This window comes from Myxine glutinosa, chromosome 5 (genome assembly GCF_964187855.1).
Source record: "Myxine glutinosa chromosome 5, kmMyxGlut1.1, whole genome shotgun sequence".
NCBI lineage: Eukaryota > Metazoa > Chordata > Myxini > Myxiniformes > Myxinidae > Myxine > Myxine glutinosa.
Genome location: NC_136265.1, coordinates 24983029 through 25004473, shown reverse-complemented (window position 1 = coordinate 25004473; position 21445 = coordinate 24983029). Strand labels below are relative to the sequence as shown.

At 45.2% G+C, this 21445-nt stretch overlaps 1 long non-coding RNA gene across 1 annotated transcript; it reads left to right on the top strand.

The window, feature by feature from the left end:
- The first annotated feature begins 5172 nt into the window (after window positions 1-5172).
- LOC137428698 (uncharacterized) lies at window positions 5173-18561 on the top strand. The gene is made up of 5 exons (XR_013623324.1): window positions 5173-5204; window positions 10564-10650; window positions 14780-14821; window positions 15744-15792; window positions 18495-18561. It is a non-coding gene; the product is annotated as an uncharacterized LOC137428698 (long non-coding RNA).
- Window positions 18562-21445: the final 2884 nt, after the last annotated feature.

Below are 21445 nucleotides of genomic sequence, written 5' to 3'. Positions count from 1 at the left end.
TTCTTTAACTTTCAAAATTCAGCGAACACAGATGTGGCGGATTCCTGGAAGTGAGGATTTGAATTTTCCAGTTTGATGACATGTTAGGCTGTTTGAGTACCAGTTCACTGGTAATTCCCTGCTTGTCGTTAAAGGCGGCAAAAAGGGTTGGCGTGAGGAAGGGCATCCGGCCGTAAAACATTGCTTCAAAAAGGGGACCGAAAAACAACAACAACCACAGTTCCCGAAAAAGGCCAACCCCCGCTTGCGGGGAAAAATGGCCTCTAAAGGTGGTTTTTAGGCTGTTTGGACTCCCTATTTTAACGCTTGCCTCTTGAGGCTCAGGTCATCATTTCATGGGCGCCTTTTGATGCTGATTTGCATCATTGCTGGAAGCGTCCATGAAATGCCCTCTGCTGGTTAAGGTAGGAATTTCTTCAGGGAGCCTGCGATAGCTCGCCTACTTTTCTCAAAGGACCAATCTGCCATCTGAAGGAGAGCACACACATTGATGAATCGCCCCACCTGTGAAACACAAGGATAACAATTTATAGCTGGGTCGGGATTCAAACCCGGGCTAGATTGATTGGAGGCGAGTGTGGAAGATGGGGACACCAAGGGGAAATAGAAGTGTGGTTTTGGTGAACTTCACACTCTCTTCACCACGTGACATTTCTTGCCTTCATTGTCAACTGTGTGTGAAGATACTCAGAAGGGTAACATCCAGTCTTGTTTGCTCTCTCAATGCATAAAATAAATACAAAACTGATGCAGTCGGACCCCACTGCATTTTTATTCTTACATTGTTTCTTTTTGTGACTTTTTAAACTTCAGCTTCACAAAATCTTTCTAATTTTTGCAGGAATTCTGAGCCTTTAAAGACAATGCAACCTGTTGAGAAACAGCAGCTCACTGGTGAGTTATGATCATAAATATCTTCTTAAAATAAATTAGTTATCTTGGTTACAGGTATTTTGCATGTTTAGATGTTTAAGCACCTTTTGGAGGAGAGACGTGGAAGTGATTGTTGTTATCTTCAACACTGAACGTGGATGGAGGTTATTTTTTTGCCCCTGTCTGCTTGTCTGTTTATCTGTTTGTCTGTCTGTGAACAGGATATCTCAAAAAGTTGGAGACTGATTCAGACCAAATTTGGTGGACAGGTTGGGCACGTGACGAGGACAAAATGATTAGATTTTGGTGAAGATCCGGAACTGGATCTGAGAATCTTTTGTGATTTTTCACCATTGATAGATGGGGCAAAAGCTTAATACAGCAAGATATCTCAAAAAGTTGAGGACGGATTCGGACGAAACTTGGTGGACAGGTTGTGTGTGTGACAAGGAATAATTGATTCGATTTTGATTGTTTGATTCAATTCAGAGAGGCAAAGAACTGCCTCTGGAAGGCGATTTCATAGATGGAAGAAGTGAGGAACAAAAGAGTTGAGGTTGGCAGTAAACCTTGATTTTTGAAGTTTAACTCGGAGAGGGTTACTGGAAAAATGTGTGAATCCTGGAGTTGCTTGGGAGCACTGGAGGATTGAGAGAGAAGAGGGAGCAATTTTGTCAAAAAGACGGAAAAATAACCAGACCATAGACCTGCATATGTTGTCAAAGCAACAAACTCTCTGCTTCGGCCTCATCACAGGAGATTCCAATAATTTTGAGCTTTAGATTGCACCGAATCATAGAGAGTGTGAGATATTTGGGGAGAGAGTGACATGGAGAGATGGGGAGATTGGGATGTTGGAGCACCAGCCCATAAAGGAGAGCAGTCTCCATTGAGCCACGGACAGAGGCCTTGTAAACCGAGTAGCTCTGTTTTCCAAGGAAATGCTTGGATCGACAGAGGATGCCCAGTCTGTGGTTGGCTTTGGAGGCCAGCTTTGCGACGTGGTTGACTCAGGAGAGGTCATGGCTGATCGTGAGCTTTAGAAGTTCCACAGACTGAAACTCTTCCAGTGGCTGACCGTGGTAATTGAGTTAGCTTGATCCTTCCAGAGCGACGTTGTGTGACAGATATTTTCCACGATAGAATGACGTGTCCCATTTTCTTGTACCAGCATCTAATCCATTCCAGATTGGCAGAGTGGTGCAGCTGCACTCTTCTTATGGTGGTGGTCCATGTTTCTGCGCTGTGATACTGTCTCTTCATACTCCATCACAGAACGTTGGTGCCACCGAAGCAGCTTCCTGAGGAAGGGTTGTATTTGGTGGTTTGCCACTGCCTTACCAGCAGTAGTTAAGGCAGCAATTTGTTCAGGGTGCCGGTGATAGCTCACCTACTTTTTGCGAAGGATATCATGGGCTAACTGATGGGAAGACGGAAGGTGCCGGTGATAGCGAACTAAGATTTAATTTGATGGTGCGACAAGGATTTTATGCCAGTAATGTCAACTTCCCCTCACTTTTAATGGCAGGTCGTATAGCCTGATCAATGTCCTTCCAGGCAGTTTCTTTTTTTAATTTTTAATATATTTGTGTTTTCTACTTCTTCTTTTTTTTTAATACAAAGTTGAGGCACGTGGAAGAACGAACACATAAAAGACAAAACCATAATCAGAGACACATAATACATACAAAGGGAGCGGGAGACAAGATGGGGGAGAGAGAGAGAGAGAGAAGCGCACAAAAGCAGGAGAGAACAGGGACAGTGGTAGATCTGTGGAAGGGAGAGAACTGGCAGGGGGAGGGGGAAGAGGACTTTCAGGAAAGAAGTGGGAATTAGAAAAAGGAGGATTTGGGTGTTTTAACAGGGGAAGAAAAGATCAAGGTTTTGGATGAGGGGAAGATAGATGGTGGTGCACAGCTGTTTTAAAGACGTGGACGGAGGAGTGGGATTGAAGAGAGTGTGGGAGTTTGTTTTAGAGGTTGGAGAAAAGAGGAATGAAAGAGTGAGTGAAGATGAGCAGAGAGTCTTGATTATGGCAGTTTCACCAGAAGAGGGTTGCTGGTAGATCTTGTGCGTCCCGAAGGAACATTTGGGGAACATAGCACAGACAGAGCTGGGGGAGCTGGGCCAGAGAGGAGTCGACAGAAGACAGAAAGACCACCAACCTGCCTACGGTGAGATAGTGAAAGGCCCTCAGAATCAGCGTCATCGTGGGAGATACCAGTGATTCTAGAAGCTTTGGTTTCTACAGCATGAAGCCGAGCTAGGTGTGAGGCAGGAGCATCAGCCCAGAGAGGAGAGCAGTATTGCATTGAGCTGTGGATGAAAGCCTTGTACGTGGCGAGAAGCTCAGGAGTGCCAAAAAGGACTTTGCACGACGGAGGATGCCCAGTCGGCGACTGGCTGTGGAGGCCAGCTCGGAAATGTGGTTTTCCCAGGAAAGATCATGGCAGATAGTGAGACCCAAAAGGTTGAGTGACAGAACTTCATTGAGAGGGATATTGAGAAAGTAGATTGGAGGGTTTTCCAGATGGTGTTTTCGGAGAGACATAGTGAGAGTGTGAGATTTGTCAGGATTGAACGACATGTTCCACGTGTTTGACCAGTTTGTGATTTTTATCCAGGTCTGCAGAGAGTGAGGAGGCTGCTGCCTGTCGATCTGAGCGTTGAGATATGGATCAGCAGAGGGTGGTGTCGTCAGTAAAAAGATGGAGAGGATTTAACAAAGAGTCGGAGAGATCATTCATGAAGAGCAGAAAAAGCACAGGGCCCAGAACACCGCCTTGAGGAACTCCAGCCTGAACAGGAAGGGGAGATGAGAGAATTCCATTTAGAGCCACACGTTGACTATGACGGGAGAGGAAGTCCGGAAGCCATGCGTGGAGATTTTCATGAATGTCATAAAAGGAGAGTTTGGTGAGCAGAGCGGGGTGCCAGACCGTATCGAAGGCACGAGATATGTCAAGGGAGACAGCTCTGATTTCGTGTTTGGTGTTGAGGACCTCCATCCATTGTTGAGACAGCAGAAGCAATATGTCCAGAATAGAGTGGCCTGGTCTGAATCCAAATTGATGATCCGATGTCAAGCCATTGGAGAAGAGGAAGGATTTAATATTAGAAGCGATGATGGATTCCATGACCTTGCTAATTAGTGGGAGCAGGCTGATTGGTCTATAGTTGCAAGGTTCTGTTTTTGCACCTTTTTGTGTGAAGCTGTAATGTTGGCTGATTTCCAAGCAGATGGGAGAGGACCTTGAGCAAAGGAGAGGGTGAAGAGAACAGAGAGAGGGTGAGGTAGAGCAGTAGAGCAAGATTTTAGGACCCGTGGGCTGGTGCTGTCTGGTCCAGTTGCAGAATCAGAGTCGAGGTTTGACAAAAACTTCTCCACCTTGTCGAGAGAGAAGGACACAGAGTCCAGGAGCAGCTGGGTGTGATTGGGTAAGGTGGGTACAGAGAGAGATGGGTTTGGGGCGCAAGATTTTGAGGCAAACTCAGAGTTGAGGCATTCAGCTTTTTCATGTGCAGTGGCAGCTGTGTAGCCGATTGAGGTAAGGGAAGGGATAGAGGAGGAACAAGCACCAGAAACAGATTTGACCAGATGCCACCAGGATTTGGAGGAGGGAGACAGGTTTGAGAGTTCAGTCTTGAGAGTTGAGATATTGCTACCTGGCACTCCTGAGGGTAGACACACAATTTGACCAAGCTTTGTGGAAGGAACTGAGAGTGCCTTCCATTGTATTTGCCTTCCATGAGGCGAAGGCAAGTTGTTTCAGGGCAACTGCCTCACCACAAGCATCAGTGTACCATGGATGGGAGGAAGGGTGTGACAACTGAAGATGAGATGGGATAAATCTGTGCATGAGAGAGAGCAGTTTACTTTGGAAGAATTCCCAGGGCGAGTTGATGTCAGAGACGGTGGAGATGGGAGACCAGTTCAGGTGTTTAATGGCTGCTTGAAGAATCCATGTTCCATCCATGTTTCATAAAATCAAATTGGTGCTTCACAGGTGGGGCGTTTGGTCACAAGTGTGCAGTCCATATTATGAACCTTTTGCTGGATCTCTCTCTCTCTCTCTCTCTCTCTCTCTCTCTCTCTCTCTCTCTCTCTCTCTCTCTCTCTCTCTCTCTCTCTCTCTCTCTCTCTCTCTCACACACACACACACACACACACACACACACACACACACACACACACACACACACGTATTCTGCCCATTGATGTTCTGTCACAATATCAGTATTGTGTTGATTTTCGCCTCATTTTTGAAGGTCATTCGAGTGATGCCATCGAGCGGGGGAAGAAGAATCAGAAAATTAAGAATCCTGCCCTGGTAAGTAAGACATTGGATCTCCTACAGTGTGGTGCAAAAGTATGAGTCGACGAAAATAGATGCCAAGCATTCTCCAATCAGAAATTCAAACACTAACTTGTCAAAATATTTAAGATATGGAGGGGTGAATCCATTGGGGACATGGAGGGCTCACCTGTCACCGCCACCCTCCCCCTATTCCCCTCCCCCCCCCCCCCAATACCTCCCCTTCAATAAAAAGCGATCATTTTTTTTCACATGTCTTGAGGTGGATCACCCGATATTCTCTCAGACAACAGCTGATGTTGACCGTAGCATTCAACATGTGACTGTTTTGTACGTTCAACATGTGACTGTTTTATACGGTCAGCATGTGACTGTTTTGTACGTTCAGCATGTGACTGTTTTGTACGTTCAGCATGTGACTGTTTTGTACGTTCAGCATGTGACTGTTTTGTACGTTCAACATGTGACTGTTTTGTACGTTCAACATGTGACTGTTTTGTACGTTCAACATGTGACTGTTTTGTACGATCAACATGTGACTGTTTTATACGTTCAGCATGTGACTGTTTTGTACGTTCAGCATGTGACTGTTTTGTACGTTCAACATGTGACTGTTTTGTACGTTCAGCATGTGACTGTTTTGTACGTTCAGCATGTGACTGTTTTGTACGTTCAGCATGTGACTGTTTTGTACGTTCAGCATGTGACTGTTTTATACATTCAACATGCAACTGTTTTATACGTTCAACATGGAAATGTTTTATACGTTCAGCATGTGACTGTTTTGTACGTTCAGCATGTGACTTTTATGTGTTCAGCATGTGACTGTTTTGTACGTTCAGCATGTGACTGTTTTATACGTTCAACATGTGACTGTTTTGTACGTTCAGCATGTGACTGTTTTATATGTTCAGCATGTGACTGTTTTGTACGTTCAGCATGTGACTGTTTTATATGTTCAGCATGTGACTGTTCTGTGCGTTCAGCATGTGACTGTTTTATATGTTCAGCATGTGACTGTTTTGTACATTCAGCATGTGACTGTTTTATACATTCAACATGCAACTGTTTTATACGTTCAACATGGAAATGTTTTATACGTTCAGCATGTGACTGTTTTGTACGTTCAGCATGTGACTGTTTTATGTGTTCAGCATGTGACTGTTTTGTACGTTCAGCATGTGACTGTTTTATACGTTCAACATGTGACTGTTTTGTACGTTCAGCATGTGACTGTTTTATATGTTCAGCATGTGACTGTTTTGTACGTTCAGCATGTGACTGTTTTATATGTTCAGCATGTGACTGTTTTGTACGTTCAGCATCTGACTGTTTTATATGTTCAGCATGTGACTGTTTTGTACATTCAGCATGTGACTGTTTTATATGTTCAGCATGCAACTGTTTTATACGTTCAACATGGAAATGTGTTATACGTTCAGCATGTGACTGTTTTATACGTTCAGCATGTGACTGTTTTATACGTTCAGCATGTGACTGTTTTATACGTTCAGCATGTGACTGTTTTATACGTTCAGCATGTGACTGTTTTATACGTTCAGCATGTGACTGTTTTGTACGTTCAGCATGTGACTGTTTTATACGTTCAGCAGGTGACTGTTTTATACGTTCAGCATGTGACTGTTCTATGTGTTCAACAGGTGACTGTTTTATACGTTCAGCATGTGACTGTTTTATGTGTTCAACATGTGACTGTTTTGTACGTTCAGCATGTGACTGTTTTATATGTTCAGCATGCAACTGTTTTTTACGTTCAACATGGAAATGTTTTATACGTTCAGCATGTGACTGTTTTATACGTTCAGCATGTGACTGTTTTATACGTTCAGCATGTGACTGTTTTATACGTTCAGCAGGTGACTGTTTTATACGTTCAGCATGTGACTGTTTTATACGGTCAGCATGTGACTGTTTTATACGTTCAGCATGTGACTGTTTTATACGTTCAGCATGTGACTGTTTTATACGTTCAGTATGTGACTGTTTTATACTTTCAGCATGTGACTGTTTTATACGTTCAGCATGTGACGGTTTTATATGTCCAGCATGCAACTGTTTTATACGTTCAACATGGACATGTTTTATACGTTCAGCATGTGACTGTTTTATATGCTCAGCATGTGACTGTTTTATGTGTTCAACATGTGACTGTTTTATACTTTCAGCATGTGACTGTTTTGTACGTTCAGCATGTGACTGTTTTGTACGTTCAGCATGGGACTGTTTTATACATTTAACATGTGACTGTTTTATACGTTCAGCATGTGACTGTTTTATACGTTCAGCACGTGACTGTTTTATACGTTCAGCACGTGACTGTTTTATACGTTCAGCATGTGACTGTTTTATACGTTCAGCATGTGACTGTTTTATACGTTCAACATTGTCACAGTTTACCATGTTACTGCAAAACCATAATTCTGATTGACGGTCACTTCCATGTCATATCTTGATCAAAATGTCAGACATTGATTTGTTTTGATCATTATGTCACTTGTTTAATTATATGCAACGTCTGCTATTCATTCAATTGGATTTTTATACAACAGGCAACAGATTTTTATGATGAGACCAAAATTAAAATAAATGTTGAGGTTTGAGGAAACGTTTTTTTTTCATTAGAGTACTTCTTTTCAAGTGTATGATGGGGTTCTTTGTCTATTTGGAATAGTCTAGAATTTATGATAAAAAGAAGCACCACCCCAAAAAATGAAACACCCTTGCAAAATGTTATTTTTCAGGGCAATGTAAATTTTTGCACTCCGCAACCAAAAATCATGGATCCGCGCCTGATATCTACTTATTTTCTTCAATTTATTATGAAGTCGGACCCCGACATTCGCAGTCTCAACATCCCCGGTTTCCATTTATTTGCAGTTTATAAATTGCAACCTGCTTCTCCATTCGCAGTTCTGTGTCCCGTGTATTCGTGGTTTTTAGTGGGCGCAAAAAAGACATTTCCACGAGTCGCAAGCATGACAGTTCCAAATAACAGATCTTCCACCAGCCAAGCACAAAACAACTTGACATGCGAAAAAACACATCTTCCACGAGCTGCTAGCATAACTTGATTCTGCATTTGCAGCCCCATGCTTCGCGTTTTCGCGGCTACATAAATATTATTTAGCCGCGCCAGAAGCAACCTTCGCGGGATATCCCACCATTCACGCTGTAAACAGAACTTCGCAGAATGTTCCACCATTCACACTGTAAACATTGCTTCACAGGATGTTCCACCATTCACACTGTAAACATTGCTTCACAAGATGTTCCACCATTCACACTGTAAACATTGCTTCACAGGATGTTCCACCATTCACACTGTAAACATTGCTTCACAGGATGTTCCACCATTCACACTGTAAACATTGCTTCACAGGATGTTCCACCATTCACACTGTAAACATTGCTTCACAGGATGTTCCACCATTCACACTGTAAACATTGCTTCACAGGATGTTCCACCATTCACACTGTAAACATTGCTTCACAGGATGTTCCACCATTCACACTGTAAAGATAGCTTCATGGAATATTCCACCAGCTGCTTAACTCATAATCCCCCGCAGGTTACTGTCCAGAATTAAAACACTCCACCACATGTATTAATGCAATTAGCTGTCCCCTTTTTCTCCATTGAAACATTTCCCAGACAAGCACAGATTTTCCTTGACATTCACACAAATTTACTCTACATTCGTTGGATTTTCCTCGACATATGTGGGATTTTCCTCGACATTCGTGGGATTTGCCTTGACATTCGCAGAATTTGCCGCGACATTCACGGATTTTCCGCAAATCAGGAACCGCCAGGAATTTTCCACAAATCCGGAACCACATCCCCCCTTTTCACATTGAAACAATGCCCCCACATTCACGGTTCTAACATTCGCAGCATATTCCAGGAACATATCCTTCGCTAATGTCGGGGTCTGTCTGCACTGAATTTATTTTTGATCGATATTTTGATGGTTGTTGAGTTGATGTGAAAATTATCATTTAATTGCAGCTGCATTATTTCTCTCACATCCGATATTAATTAGCAAAGGTACCAGACATTGCCGCGTAACTCGGAGTTGCTTTGTGTCTAGAATATGAAGAGAAGGGAGGAGGAGCAGCGGATAGGGGGGAGTGGAGAGTAGGAGGAGAGGGGAGAGGGAGGGGGAAAGAGTGGGGGAGAGAGAGGCGGGAGTGAGAAAAGAGGGGGTGGGGGAGATGGCGAAGCCTCAACTCATGTCGCTAAAATGTACACTCCAGGAGGGAGGTAGGGTTAGTGCGGAGAGTGGGAGTGGGAGGGGGGAGATGGGGAAAGGTGTGGGAGAGAGAGAGAGAGAGAGAGAGAGGAAGAGGGAAAAAGAAGCCTCACCACATGTCGTTATATTGTAATCAAAACTGAATCGATTCCCACCAAATTTGTTTTACCGGGGTCTTTATCGACCTCAGCGACTATGAAAACAGAAATCAAATCGGAGTTAAAATGTGTCTGTGAGGTACTGAAGAACATTTGGAGCCATTGCGACAACTATGACAAAAAGAGAGAATGATGCAGCTCCTGAATGTCTGACGTTGTCATTAAATGTTGTACATTTGTCAAATGTCATCAGATTTTCACCAAATTTGTTCTAGTCGAGTGGGAAATCACTCCCACGACCACCAACATGGAAAACAGAAATCAAATCAAATTTAAAATAAACCCATGAGGCCGCTCGAAGCATTGACAATTATCAAATTGACAAATAGGACAATTATCATCATCATTTCCCATGTTAAATCCTTGAGGTATTGTACTTGGGGCTAGTGCAGAAATAAACAGAAGGGCGGGTAAACGACGGGGGTAACTATTTTCTTTCTGGTGGGATTCACGACTCTCTTCCACTCCACCCATCCCCTCCCTCCCCTCTCACTTCCTCTCCCCTCCCCTTCATCAGTTTTCATTCATGCACTCTGTTGGTGTTGGAGGTCGAGATGTATGCACACAAAGTTTGGAGCCGCTAGGTTTCATGGTTTTGAAATTATGAAGGACACATATATATATATACACACACACACACACACACACACACACACACACACACACACACACACACACACACACACACACACAATCTCTCTCTCACACACACACACATACACACGCACACACACACAAACACACACACACTCTCACACAGACACACACACACACACACACACACACACACACACACTCTCTCTCTCTCACAAACACACACACACGCACACACACACACACACACACACACACACACACACACACACACACAGACACACACACACTGCCTTTTATTATGATAATAGAAGCATTGTAGTGAAGTTTTGTTTGTGCCTTTATCAGATTGGCGACTGGAAGATCATCTCCACAATTGGAAAAGACACCCGTCGAAATATTTATAAAGCGATGGACATGACCTCTGCAGAACAGGTACAAACTTGTGGTGTACTTTTTGTCTTCCTTTCCCTTTCTGGGAGCTGGAACAGCTCGTGGGAGAGCGAGATAGAACATGGTGGAGGGACGCGACGGAGGGCACACGCAAGAAGGGCATTGGGAGATTCTCCTGCATCTGAATTTTTCTCCTTTATTTCTGTCTCGATGAAAGATGCTTTTTCTTTCAACTTACAGGCTCCACATCATTCCTGTGGAATATTCCATCATCGATGTAATTACATTGAACAAACTAGAACAGCACTCGGTGGAGCGGCTACCTCCACCAGGCTCAATGATAGGCCGGACCTGGATTCGAACCTGAACCAAAAATCTAATTGGCTTGTTGTCCCCCGTCGCTCAGCGGAGCGAAAGGGGGACTATGGCTTTCCCCTCCGTCCATGTGTCCGTCCGTCCGTCCGTCCGTGCGTGCGGGTGTGCGTGTGTGCGTGCGTGCAGGCATGCATGCATGCGTGCGTGCTTAAGCGAAGGACCGCATTCGAATTTGGTGTGTGGGTGCAACCCACGTCAAAATCCAAGATGGCCACCGCCATGTATGTCTGATGCCATGTATGTCTGAACCTTGTAACCTGCATATCTTGAAAAATAAGCGAAGTACCAACTTCTAATCTGGTATGTGGGTGTATCTAGGCATAAGGAAGAACGCTATTGAAAATTGGGTCACCACGTCAAAATACAAGATGGCCGCCGCCATGTATGTCTGAACCTTGTGAGATGAATATCTTGAAAAATAAGCGAAGTACCAACTTCTAATCTGGTATGTGGGTGTATCTAGGCATAAGGAAGAACGCTATTGAAAATTGGGTCGCCACGTCAGAATCCAAGATGGCCACCACCATGTATATGTCTGACCCTTGTGAGATGAATATCTTGAAAAATAAGCGAAGTACCAACTTCTAATTTGGTGTGTGGGTGTATCTCGCCATAAGGAAGAACGCTATTGAAAATTGGGTTGCCATGTCAAAATCCAAGATGGCCGCCACCATATATATGTCTGAACCTTGTGAGCGAAATATCTCGAAAAATAAGCGAAGTACCAACTTCTAATCTGGTGTGTGGGTGTATCTAGGCACACGGAAGAACGCTGTTTAAAATTGGGTCGCCACGTCAAAATCCAAGATGGCCGCCGCCATGTATGTCTGAATCTTGTGAGAAGAATATCTTGAAAGATAAGCAAAGTACCAACTTCTAATTTGGTGTGTGGGTGTATCTCGGCATAAGGAAGACCGCCATTGTAAAGTGGGTCGCCACGTCAAAATCCAGGACGGCCGCCACCATATATATGTCTGAACCTTGTGAGCGAAATATCTTGAAAAATAAGCGAAGTACCTTCTGGTGTGTGGGTGTATCTAGGCATAAAGAAGAACGCTATTGAAAATTGGGTCGCCACATCAAAATCCAAGATGGCCGCCTCCATGTTTGTCTGACCCTTGTGAGCGAAATATCATATCATAGCATGTTTTCTGCGTGTTCCACTTTGTCAACTCACATCACTTCCCCGACGGGGGACCTAGGCGTTACGCTTGTTCTTGTCACCGAACCAACTCATCCACCAAGTTTTGTTTTGAAATATTGTTCTCTACATCGTTTTTGGCCCCATCTCTCCAAGATGAAGAATCACTTGTAAAAAAAACTAAAAAGAATTATTGTATCCCGATTCGGATCTTCACCAAAATCGAATCATTTCTTCCTTGTCCCACACTCAATACGTCCACCAAGTTTCATCCGAATTCGTCCGCAACATTTTGAGATGCTGTACTATATGTTTCGTTTTTGGCCGTTCTCCCAATGGAGATGAATCACTTTAAATCTGGTATCCATAACTGGATTCGGATCTTCACCAAAATCGAATCAATTCGTCCTTGTTACACACCCAAATTGTCCACAAAAGTTTCATCCAAACGCGGCCATAACTTTTTGGAGATATCCTGCTTACAGACAAACAAGAATGATGTCATGCACAGCACGACACTTGCAAAATCCATGAAACAAATTTCACCTCAAAAATATTTTGTAGTTGCATGAATTGACATGATATGCAAGTCCTCTTCAAATTTCAAGTCTATCAGATGAAAATTGAGGATCTTCGAAATTCCACGTGAGTTGAACTTTGTCTGATGATGACCTTTTAGTCTGTGTTGACACCACCTCAAAAATAATTGGTTGTTGAATTCAATGTCCAAATTAGCACATCAGATGAAAATTAATGATCTGAGAAATTCGGCCTATGTTGACCTTTTGGCCGATGTTGACCTCAAAAATAATTGGTGGTCGAGTTCAGTGACCTATTATGAAATCAAATTCAGTCACAAATCCTCTTGAAATTCCAAGTCAATAAGATGAAAATTGAAGATTTAAAAAATTGGACCTACGTTGTTGACCTTTGGCTTATTTTGACCTTCTGACTTAAAACAACAAAATGCTTCTTGCTTATGACCAACTGTATCAATTCGTGAAGTTTTGTGAACATCGGTTTAAAATTGTGACCTGTTGGCGATTGACAGGCAGACAGACAGACAAACAAACAGACAGAAAGAATAACGCAAGCGACCAACCAATATACAGTACTGGTGCAGGAAAAATCTTCGATTTTCGCAAGTAACAAACAAGAATGATGTCTCACATCGCACGATACTTGTGAAATCCAAATAAACAATCGTCGCCATTGAATTTGGAAAATTTGGAAAGTTGCCGTTTAATTCACTCCTGCAATCCTCCTGACCCAGTTGTTCTCACAAACCTGCAGCCTCTGTTGCTGTCTCTCTATCAGTGCCATCATTTACAGACCATAAATGTATGCCGGCGTTGCACACGACATCAGAACCTTCCCTTTCACTCTGCTTGAAATCTTTCTGTCTGCTATTACTCCCTCCACCCTCCTCCACGCATTTGCACCCACCTGAATCCTCCTCTGTACCTCTGCCTCTGACTTACCATCCCTGGTCACTGTTCCCCCCAGATACTCAAAGTTATTTCCTTGTCTGATCTTTTTCCCTTCCAACCTGATATTCAATTATTTTCTCTGCTGCCCAACCCACATCACCTCCATCTTCTCATTGGGGTGACGCAAATCCTCAATGTAAATGTGTGGCATGTAGCGCCGCCTCCAGGTGGGAGAGGGAATTGCAAGTCCCACTCTTTACAGGAGAGTACAGCAGTGTTCCTGTCCCCACGTTTTCCAGTGCATTGAGGTCTTTTGAATTACAAATCGAGAGGTATTTTGGAGAGGTATTTTGAAATACACGTTTGATGAAGGATAATACCATAAACTCCTTGGCTGCTACGCAAATATTGGTTCACGAGTTATCAAGTGACCACGATATTCGTCATGTGTGTGCATCTGTCTATGTGTGTGTCTGTCTGTCCGCAGCATAACTACCCGATGATATCATCCGATCTTAATGAAACTTGGGTGGGAGGTTGATATCATGATCTAGTTGTGTCCTGCCTCGAGTGGGCGTATTGCACCCATTGTGGGCGGAGCCACGCCCGAAAAAGATGTCTTTTTAGGGGGTAATCGAGTTCAAGCTTCATCTTCTCCGAGGGAGTTGGTGGAATCTGACAGGGGTTTCGGTATTTGGTTAGGCTAATGTCACTTGTCTAGCCCCACGGAGCTCGATTTTTCATTTTCGCCCCAAGGTCACAAGGTCACGAAATTTAGAAAAGTCGATTTTTGATGGTTTTATGACATTGTTCGCTTCCTGATTGGGTGAAATGTCGTACATGATCTTATATTATCACATACATCATGAAATACAAGTTTTCCAACAAATTTCAGAATCTTCGAGCTTTGACGTTTGAAGGTCGCAAAGGTCAAATTTTCAAAGTTGTCGGAATCGAACCGAATTTTCGGTATTGTGTCGCTGACTAACCTCATAACTGATTTTACATTATTTTCTATCTCATTTCAAGGTCAGTAACCTTCGTTTTGACATTTCCGGGCCTAGCCTGTCCGGGCCTGTTTCGGTTATCGTCCGTCCTTTGTCATTGAATACCGCTCGCTCGTGAACCATCGTCGTCTCCTGACTTGTCATATATTGTAATTGTTTTTCCACATTGTAGCTAAGTCTAAGATGTTCCCATCTGGACCTTTTGCTTTTTCTTACAGGTTGTTTTGAAGAAGGCAAAATGTGTGGAGGAGAAAGACTACGTAAGTTTGTGTGAATGTGGAGAGGTATAAAACATATCGACACTGCTCGGACTTCCAGGAAAGAAGTCGGTATTTCAAAAAAGTGGATCTGGGGTGAATTAATGGGGGTAGAAAAGATCAAGGATCAAGGATCAAGGATGGGGGAAGATGACAGATGGTGGTGAACAGCTGTTTTAAAGACTTGGAGGGAGGAGTGGGATTGAAGAGAGTGAGGGAGTTTGCTCCAGAGGCGGGAGAAAAGGGGAATGAAAGAGTGAAGGTGAGCAGAGAGGCTCGATTTTGGCAGTTTAACCATAAGAGGGTTGCTGGCAGATTTTGTGCGACCTGGAGGAATATTTGGCGGACAGAGCACAGACAAAGCTGGGGGAGCTTGGCCAGAGAGAAGTCGGTAGAAGACAGAAAGACCACCAACCTGCCTGCGGTGAGTGAGTGAAAGGCCCTTCAGAGTCAGCTTCATCATGGGAGATTCCAATGATTCTGAATGCTTTGGTTTCAACAGCGTGACGCCCAGCTTGGTGTGAGGCAGAGGCACCAGCCCAGAGGGGAGAGCAGTATTCCATTGAGCTGCGGATGAAAGCCTTGTATGTGGTGAGGAGCTCAGGTGGCGAAGGAAGGACCTCGCACGGCGGAGGATGCCCAGTCGGCGACTGGCTTTGGAGGCCAGCTTGGAAATGTTATTTTCCCAGGAAAGATCATGGCAGATAGTGAGACCCAAGAGCTTGAGTGACAGAACTTCTTGGAGAGGATTGTTGAGAAAATAGATGGGAGGGTTGTCCAGACGGTCTTTTTCAGAGACATTGTGAGATTTGTCAGGATTGAAAGACATGTTCCACTTGTTTGACCAGTCTGTGATTTTTCCAAGTCTGCAGAGAGTGAGAAAGTTAACCTTTCATGCAGGTTATTTTATTTTCTTCTTTTGTAGCTCTTGGAAGAAGCTCGGATGATGAGAAGACTTCATCATCCAAACATTGGTAAGTGTGGATTTCATTCAAACTTGTCGCAATATGCACTAAAACTGCACTCGGTGGAGTGCATACCTCCGCCAGGCTGAACTGTTTACATTTTATTTTCCACTGAGAGGCCGGATCTGCATCCAGACCTCTAACATCGAATCTGCTTGTTCTTGTCACCAACCCAACTCATACACTAAGTTTAATCTGAATCCGTCCATGGATTGAAGCACAGACCAGATGTAGATTGAACTAAAGATTGCGAGAAGGGAGTGGGAATTGTTGGAACAAATTGAATGGGAATTGAAAGAAACAGAAGAAGAAGAACCACCTTTCGAGGCCATTTTTCCCCACAGAGCAGTGGTTTGCCTTTTTCGAGCACCGTGGTCCCCTTTTTGAAGCAATCTTTTATGGCCGGATGCCCTTCCTGCTGCCAACCCTGTTCGTCGCCTTTTGCGACACACAGGGAATTACCAGTGAACTGCTACTCAATTTGCCGACCTCGGAAGGATGACAGGCTGAGTCAACCCCCTGGCGTTAATTCAGCGATCGACTGGGATTCAAACCGAGGATCCCAAGCCGGCACCCTAACCGCTAAGCCAACACCAGGCTACTGAATTGAAAGAAACAATAACGGGCATTTTAAGGCCATTTTCCCTGCTACCCCCCCCCCTCCCCCTCCCCCCTCCCATCCCTCACCCTCCCATCCCTCACCCTCCCCATCCCCCCCTCTTCCCTCTCCCATCCCCCCTCCCCCCTCCCCCTTCCCCCTCCCCCTTCCCCCTCCCCCCTCCCCCTTCCCCCTCCCCCTCCCCCTCCCCCTCCCCCCTCCCCCCTCCCTTCCCCCTCCCCCCTCCCTTCCCCCTCCCCCCTCCCTTCCCCCTCCACCCTACCCCCTCCCCCCTCCCCCCCTTCCCCCTCCCCCCTCCACCCTACCCCTCCCCTTCTCCCCTCCCCTTCTCCCCTCCCCTTCTCCCCTCCCCCTCCATTTTCCCCCTCACCCTCCCTTTTCCCCCTCCCTTTCCCCCTCCCTATTCCCCTCCCCCTCCCTTTCCCCCTCCCTTTCACCCTCCCCCCTCCACCTCCCCCCTCCCCCCTCCCCCTCCCCTCCCCCTCCCCCCTCCCCCTCCCCTCCCCCTCCCCCCTCCCTTCCCCCTCCACCCTACCCTCTCCCCTTCTCCCCTCCCCCTCCCTTTTCCCCCTCCCCCACCCTTCTCCTCCTCCCTTCTTCCTCCTCCCTCTTCCTTCCTCCTTCCTCCCCTCACGCCTTCCTTCCCCTCCCCCTCACGTTTATTATTGTAGTACATCACAAATGATTTAGTAACAAAATAAATCGCGGACGGAAATAGCGAAATAAAAACTGAGGTAAAACTAAATTCTAATTTGAGGTACCTCACACACCGACTCAAACAGGGGAAAGATAAAATAAAATCCCTTTTTGTGCCGGCACTTATCTTGTCTTCAAAGGGTCTTTTTGTGAGGCCAGCAGCGGTCCAATCCTCTCGCGCCGAAGCGCACAAGATGGCACCGGCCGACGAAGGCAAAGGCGCCAGAGCCGTGTGGTGAGCAGTGAGGACGGTCTTCATTCGCTCCAATGTTATTTTACGTTGCCACTGTGGGGGAAGGACAGCGTGTGCCCCAGCGCCCCCGTAGAGCACCACCGCCAAAACCTCCTCACGGCGGTTCCCAAAGAAAACCGCTCTCTCCCTCAGTTTCCAAAATGACCAGCGTCCTGTTCAAGCTACAGCAAAAAAGCACACTCTCCCTCTTCTCTCCTGAGCCAATCGTGTCGTTTTCCTCCCAGTTCGAACCGCCCACGTCCTATGGGCCAATCGCGCACCTCGGGGCATGGCCTGCCAGCCTTCTTCTTCGCCCATTGTTTCCCCGCCTCTTCTGGGCGGGGTCTTTTGCCTTATTGGGTCCAATGGGGGCGTGGCTTCGTCCGACTGGCTCGTTCTTGGCTTTTGTCGGCAGTAATTGTAATTTAAAGGTGTCAGCAAAAACGTTTAGGGAAAATTGGAGGGAAGGCACGCCCTGGGGAAAATCAGCCTTAAACCCCATAGCTAATCCGCACAGCATGACTCCTCGCATGATGCACAATTAAACAACCTTGGGCTTCATTTCCCCTGCTTATTACATTGAAATTCTCCGGTTTGTCGCACGGTCCATGCTACTTACTATACAGTTGTACCTTTCCTGTGGTATTTTCTTACCTACCCCTACAAACATAAGACTATTTACTTTTCTTAAACTCAATAAAACCATGGGTCAAGTTTGCAAGCACCCGTTTGAATACATCTCTTCATACTCCGTCAAACAATGTCGGTGCCACCTTGAGCAGCTTCCTGAGCAAGGGTTGCACTCGGTGGTTTTGCCATTGCCTCCCTAGCAGAAGTTAAGGCAGCAATTTGTAATGTTTACATGGTGCCATTAATAACTCGCCTACTCTTCATGAAGGATCATGGGATCATGACTCTTCATGGGATCCTTAACGCACGTCGACTAATGTCAGCAGATGGGATGCCGGTTTAACGTCCATCCGAGGGACAGCACACAGAATCGCCCTGCCTGTGAAACACTAACTTGTCACCCAGTTGATTAATTGTCATCGGAAGGGTCACACAAAATTAACGTGTTCATCATGAATGTTTAAAGGTGTTTAACTTTGGATGAGTTTCTTTATGCCATCTTAACTTGTGCTCCACTATGTTGTTTCCTGACAGTAACGGTGATTGGCACACATGAATGTGACATCTCTAAGGAAGTGGTAATCGCTATGGAGAATTTTACTGAAGGTGAGGTTTCTGAAGTCGTTTTGCTGAAAATCTACTGTTTGTTTCCATCACTTTCACTTTAGCTGCCAAATAACTTGGTGATTGGTAAACATTAATCACAATGTCTTGATTGTTGGGACTCTTTAAGTTCATGCTCGACCATGAATATTTGTTATGGGAACAAAAAGAGCAGAAAAGCATCAATCTGATGACCCAATAATCCGTTTATTGGGCACAACCACGCGTGTTGATCCAGGTGGGAAAGTAAATAAATTGCATTCAAGGTTGAGGCCTGTTACTTTGATATCTGGCACATCTTTCAGTTCTTACAAATCCCAATCTCACCCTGTCATTCTGGCAGTATTGTCAAAACATCCCACTGATGTGTTTCCATGGTCAGACATGAATCCATGGTTCAATTCAACTCATGGTTTTATCATCATCAAATCATCACAGCCAGAAGCTGAATTGTGAATAATTTACAATATAAAATGAAAATCACGAAAATGAAAAACAATAAATTGCAATGAGTGTAATGACATGTACAAATAAATAAAATGTATTAAAAAGTAATACTTATTTTAAAAAATTACAAGTACAAGTGCAGGCATGTATACCATATGAAAAATGAGGATCGTTACAATAATAAAAGGCTACCATAATTGGTCACAATAATGACAATAATAGGTTACAGTAATAGTGTGAGATGCAACAATATGCAAGTTATGAAATTGCAAAATCAATATAAAACTAGAACTGCCACTTTATAACTGCTGACAATGATGACCGGTTTTCCCCCTGCCTTCCCACTTTCATACAACTCCGCTTTGATACCACCCCACTTTGATACCACCCCGCTTTGATACAACCCCGCTTTGATACAGCCCCGCTTTGATACAACCCCGCTTTGATACCACCCCGCTTTGATACCACCCCACTTTGATACAACCCCGCTTTGATACCACCCCACTTTGATACAACCCCGATTTGATACAACCCCGCTTTGATACCACCCCACTTTGATACAACCCCGCTTTGATACAACCCCGCTTTGATACAACCCCGCTTTGATACAACCCCGCTTTGATACCACCCCACTTTGATACAACCCCGCTTTGATACAACCCCGCTTTGATACAACCCCGCTTTGATACAACCCCGCTTTGATACCACCCCACTTTGATACCACCCCGCTTTGATACAACCCCGCTTTGATACAACCCCACTTTGATACAACCCCGCTTTGATACCACCCCACTTTGATACCACCCCGCTTTGATACAACCCCGCTTTGATACCACCCCGCTTTGATACAACCCCGCTTTGATACCACCCCACTTTGATACAACCCCGCTTTGATACAACCCCGCTTTGATACCACCCCACTTTGATACCACCCCACTTTGATACAACCCCGCTTTGATACCACCCCACTTTGATACAACCCTGCTTTTTTTTCTTGCTTTTTTTGTATACAAGATTGAGGCTCGTGAAAGAGCCAAGATTAATCACACAGAAAGACAAACCAACACATAAAACATATAACATGGGGAGCAGTCGACAAGATGGGGAGAGAGGGGGAGAAAGGGGGAAGGAAACAACCACAACATTTGAGAGCAGGGACATCGAGAGATCTGTGGGAGGGAGAGAGCTTTGGTGGGGTTTGGGTGAGGGAGGCATGGGAAGGGGGGGGGGGGGTGGGAGAGGTATAAAACATATGGACACTGCAAAGACTTCCAGGAAAGAAGTTGGAATTTCAAAAAAAGTGGATCTGCGGTGAATTAGCGGGGGTAGAAAAGATCAAGGTTTTGGATGGGGGAAGATAAGAGATGGTGGTGAACAGCTGTTTTAAAGACCTGGAGGGAGGAGTGGGATTGAAGGGAGTGTGGGACTTTGTTCCAGAGGCGGGAGAAAAGAGGAATGAAAGAGTGAAGGTGAGCAGAGAGCCTTGATTTTGGCAGTTTAACCATCAGAGGTTTGCTGGCAGATCTTCTGTGACCTGTAGGAATATTTGGGGGACAAAGCACAGAGAGAGACGGGGGAGCAAGGCCGGAGAGGAGTCGGTAGAAGACAGAAAGACCACCTACCTGCCTGCAGTGAGTGAGTGAAAGGCCCTCGGAGATAGCTTCATCGCGGGAGATTCCAATGATTCTGAAAGCTTTGGTTTCAACAGCGTGAAGCCGAGCGATGTGTGAGGCAGGAGCACCGGCCCATAGGGGAGAACAGTATTCCATTAAGCTGCGGATGAAAGCCTTGTCTGTGGTAAGGAGCTCAGGTGTGCCAAGGAAAGACTTCGCACGACGGAGGATGCCTAGTCGGGGACTCGCTTTGGTGGCCAGCTTGGAAATGTGGTTTTCCCAAGAAAGATCATGCCAGATAGTGAGACCCAAAAGCTTGAGCGACAGAACTTCTTGGAGAGGATTGTTGAGAAAGTAGATGGGAGGGTTGTCCAGTCGGTATTTTCAGAGAGACATAGTAAGAGTGTGAGATTTGTCAGGATTGAAAGACATGTTCCACTTGTTTGACCAGTCTGTGATTTTCTCCAGGTCTTCAGAGAGTGAGGAGGCTGCAGACTGCTGATCTGAGGGAAGAGGAATGGAGCGGCAGAGAGTGGAGTCATCAGCAAAGAGATAGAGAGGATTTTCCAGAGAGTCGGAGAGATCATTGACCAAGACCAGAAAAAGCACAGGGCCCAGAACACTGCCTTGGGGAACTCCAGCCTGAACAGGAAGGGGAGATGAGAGAAATCCATTCAGGGCCACACGTTGACTACGACCAAAGAGGAAGTCCGCAAGCCATGCGTGGAGATTTCCATGTATACCATAAGAGGAGAGTTTGGTGAGCAGAGCTGGGTGCCAGACCGTATCGAAGGCACGTGATATGTCAAGGGAGACAGCTCT